We start from the raw sequence: 5207 nt of genomic DNA on the forward strand, positions 1-5207 counted from the left end.
GAAACCGAAACACTCCAAAATTCATTAAAAAAATCAAAATTTGCATAGTTTTGTATACATTTGTATGGAAAGTCGAATCCAAACTGGACCAAAAACCAAAACCAACCCTACTAGATTGACCCTCATAAGTGAGCACCCTACTTCCCATGAATGACCATATTACAAAAGATGTGTTCCAAATCTGAGTTTACCTCAACACTTAAACTCAGATTTGAGCAACCTTTTTACCACCTAATATAAAAGGAGAAAGCGGAAAGAAGTTCTCTACGGAAGCCAATATCTCAACCCACGAGAAACATGTACTACCCTCAAGGTAGGGGTGTCAATTCCTAAACCGAACAGGTAAAACCGGATGGACCAAACCGATAACAACACGGACTGAATCGAACTGAAGCCTTATTGGTTCGGTTCGGTTTGGAGTATTGCAACCCCAAAACCAAACCGAACCGCATCGAAAATCGGATGAACCCGAAACCAAATTGAAACCGACTGAAAACTCGAACCGAAACTAAAACCAAACCGGTAAGAAACCGAAACACTCCAAAATTCATTAAAAAAATCAAAATTTGCATAGTTTTGTATACATTTGTATGGAAAGTCGAATCCAAACTGGACCAAAAACCAAAACCAACCCAGTTACAAATCGATTTAAGAAACCGAAGACAAACCGAAACCAAACCGCATCGAAACCAAAACCAAACCGAAATTGAAATTTCCTTATTGGTTCGGTTTTGGTTTCAGCTTTCCCACACCGAAACCGACTCAACCCAGACCAAAACCAAGTCGAACTGACTGATTGACACCCCTACCTCAAGGCAACCAAATGATTTTTCGGAAAGAAACATAATTCAGAAGAATGTCTATCAAAAGATTGACATTCATATCCGATATATACACAATTTGATTTACCAAACCAAACACCCCTTAAACTGGTTCAATAAACTAGGTTATTAGCATTTTGAGTGGCCAAAACTGTGATCAAATTTGATATAATCTATCTGTATCAGTATAAATATCGATCAAGACTACTATAAATATTGATAGGAATACCTAAGACCTTGCATAAAAGTTCATTTATTTTAAATGGGATTTAGATTTTAGGTCAAAAGTCCACATGATTAATGTAAGGTTATACGTAACTAGCGATGAAGCTAATTGATTTATAGTTTATAGATTGGGGTCCCCAAGGTAGACACGTAATGGTGTCCACACTATTCAAAAACAATGAGATAATTGTGATAATTGCCAACCGCACCGGGCCCCAATTGCTCTTGCCTAACATCCCACTAAAGGCATTGGTTACAAGCAACTAATTTAAGATTTTAGGTGGTTAACGTCTAAGAAGATGCCTAAAGGACGAAATTTTTTTCCAAATTAAGAATTTAGGTGGGGTAACGACTAGAAGATTTAGGAATCTAGGTGGCTAACGACTATAAGATGCTTAAGGGAGGAAATTTTTTTCCAACTAATTTAAGATTTTAGGTGGCTAAAGACTAAGAAGATGCCCAAAAGGAGGAGATGTTGAAATGGGAGTTTACTGGAATCCGTCAAAAGGGGTGGGAGATTTAGGACCATTAAAGAGGGTGCTACAGTGTTTCAGGTGGGGGAAAATGACGCTCAAGTATACTTTGGGTATTAAGCAGACATTGTGGGAAATTCTAAACCTATCAACAATAATTTGTTAGGGAAAATTTTCTTTCATCTACGTAAAAGATTTTCGCTCACGAATTGAAGGACAACGTTACCTGCTTGTTGGAAATCTGAAATGTCATTCTTTCTCGAACACCCATTCAAGTGCAATGATGACTTTAGATGCTAGGATTTAGTTCACGGTATTGGCATTGATACGAATTGGCCATATTTGATGATTCTAACCCCCAAGATTTAGATATCTATTATTTTTTATAATTTTGCCCTCCCTAATATCTGCTAGGTTAAGAAAATGTCCTTTTTGTGGGGTAAAAAATATTACCATATAATTATTAATACATAAAAATAGGGTCCTTTTAATTTTTTATAGGGACAATGTTTTCTGTCTACTTAGAGGCCTCTACAGCCACACATAGTGGCGCGCTCCAAGTCAATAACAGTGGTCGTTGTATGCCCCCTTCTGTTTTGTGGTGGGGAGCCTCTTACGAATAAAATTTTGTTGTTATTTTTTAGAACTTTAAATTCACTTTTTAGTAGCTCTCATTGATTGTTTCCATGACATACACTCAACCATAGCTATTGGTGTGGTATATTATAGATATCGAATGCCTTAATTGTAACTTAAAAGCATGTATATTAAAATCATTTTATTTATTTATTTATTTATTTTGTTGGGCATCATGTATATTCAAATCTTTAGAGTTTAAACTAAAGCAACCATTATCATGATCGAATACAGATTATTGAAATATCCAAAATCCTTCCCAATTGGAATGAAGGAGGGAAAAAAGGATGCCCACACACACACACAAAAAATCTCTCCTTGAGGTATTATCCACTCTTTGGTAAGTCTAATCAACCTGAAATTAATCCCTCATTAAAAAAAGATGCCTTCACTCACCACAACTTTGAACTCCCCAAGTGTTAATTTCCCCATCTTATTCTGCACAAGTGTTTTTACAATGTTCGTAATGTTTAGGTTGGGCTTATAGTATTCTCCATAGGGAGATTTTTTTTTGATTTGTGTAGACAATATGATGACAATAAAAAGTAGTGAGGCTGATGTCAGAAACATTCTTCACAATCTAAAGCAAAAAGAAAAGAAAAATGATATGACGAAAGTGATTAAGAGATTTTGCATAATCTGATTGTAGATGCAAGCACATGTTTGTAGCCCTAGAGTGTAATTCCATTATTATTTTTATATCTATAAGACATTTTTTTAGTTAAATGTAGACTTTAGCTTTCTACAAAATCATGCTTTGTTCGAGCATTAGGAGTACCTTGTTATGCACGGGAAAACTACAATCTATAATACTGGAACTTAGGTGGATGTATTTAAACATTTTAAGCTATTTTTTTCTTTTTTTCTTTTTTTCTCAGAGAAAGAAAATTCCTATCTTATGAAAGTTAAGAAGGTGTCCATCTAGTAATGGAAATTTGAAGTTAAACAAAAAAGGGGTCATACGCTATCGCACCTAATTCCTCTCTATTGTATTCATATTTGATGAATTTTATCCCACGTACATGCTAGTGTTCACTTTAAATTGGAAAAACCACATTAGATAAAAAAAAAAAAAAAAAAAAAAAAAAAAAAAAAAAAAAAACCATGAATAGTAAGATCCACGAAGAAATCCAGGAAGTTTCGTTGCTTGTTTGTGTCGTTTCTCTTTACCAAAAGAGCGGTGGATGATTCAAGTTATTTTCGACCTTGTTGCCTGCATTGGACAATTGTAGTCCCCTCTAAATATTTATTTGCCATGCTTGCTAAAAGATTTTATATGTTTTTTTGGGTCTAGGTAGGCACACCACATTGGTGATTAGGAGAGGGGTTGGCGGCTCTTATTAGGCCAGGGGTGTATGGGTGTTTGTATATGGGATTTCAGCCTAAACCGATTATAGACCTTGCTAGTTGTGAAAAATATAATTTTTATAATTATTAAATTCCCTCTATAAGATATGGGTTTATATTTCATAATTTTGGGGTTAAATTTATCATGTTCACATGATAAAATTATGTTCAATTATTGTATCAGTATTCTGTAAATAAGGTCTCCGTAGGCATATATTTAATAAGTTTTTTTAGCACCTTATCTTTTTTTGGTTTTCTCAATAGATAAGGGTCTATCTAGATGAACAAAGGAAAAGCGGCAAGATTATTAATGCTAAAATTTAAGAAGTCAATAAAGACAAGTATTCTTGGACGGAAATGGTGTAAGTTGGATTGAAGAATATAGATAATTTTATGGATATGTTCGATCCAAAGTATCTAATCACATGTGAATTTGTCTGCTATTGAATTGGAAATTCAATGTGTTTTCTATCTTATAAAAAAAAAAAAGAATTCACCAAGTGGGTATTCATAAAAAATAAATAGCAAGCTAAATTCGTCAATGAAAAAAAAATGGTAAAGTAAAGTTGAGAGAATGTAGAGAGGGAAAAACGCTCCAAATTAAAGATGGATGAGAACAAAATAAATAATGGACAATTAAAAGTACAAGAGAAAATGCCGACATATTGATATAAGATCGATCAAGAATTGGTATCGACCTTGGGCAATTTGATACCAATTACTTAAACATGCTCTCTTATCATAATGGTATTTTCATAATTAAAAATTGTAGTTCTTGAAATTGATTTTATAAATTAAAGGCTTTCCAAATGTTGTTCCTAATCATTGTCTCCTAGAATTGATCTAGGAATAAGTTTACTAAACATCATTTCTCGTTCTATCATAATAGGATCAAGAAAAAAAATTTGATTATGCCATTATCTCTAAAAATAAATGCTTAGATTGACTCGCACGAAGAGGGAGTGCAACCAAACATAACGTGAAAATCTATATAATTGAATTTGAGTACGAAATTGATACATCAATAATATAGATTATGCCTTTAATATCATTAATTGGAATTTTGCACATCAATATTTTATGTGTGACAAGTGACAAATTAGTTTCTTCACATATAAATTTAGAAAAAAAAAATTTATCATAAGAGAATTATTGTTAACATACTATCTCCACCATTAAAAAATAAAAAATATTGAATTTTTATAAAAGTTCGGACCAGTTTTTCTTCATCCATAATAAAAAGTGAATTTCTTAATAGATGAACTTTAAACATTGGATGGGACTTTTAGAATAGTATTAAGGAAAGAATGTGTGGTGGGGAAAATAATGACATCCCAATCATTTTTCTCCACCCCACCCCACCCCACCCGTGAAGAAAAATTTTCCACTTTGCCAAAAAATAAATTCCCAAATTTCATATGATTATTTATTTAGGCATTTATTATGAAAAATCTCATATGAATTAGATTGAATATTTTAATAATGCTTCTTAGTCTTGAGTCTCTTGACCAATCCCTATAGTAACCCCCTATTAATAGAGGATCCGGTCTTGATGTAATCCTGAATCCGGCCGCTTTCATATCAGATTTCATCTTTTAGCTATAGGTTATGGGACCGGTTCTGACAGATTCCACTTTTTCTCTACCCTTGTTGGGCTTGGCATAATGACGGAGGAGAAGTAGGGAATCTTTTTTTTTTTTTTTTT

This window comes from Macadamia integrifolia, unplaced genomic scaffold (assembly GCF_013358625.1).
Source record: "Macadamia integrifolia cultivar HAES 741 unplaced genomic scaffold, SCU_Mint_v3 scaffold2103, whole genome shotgun sequence".
Taxonomy (NCBI): domain Eukaryota; kingdom Viridiplantae; phylum Streptophyta; class Magnoliopsida; order Proteales; family Proteaceae; genus Macadamia; species Macadamia integrifolia.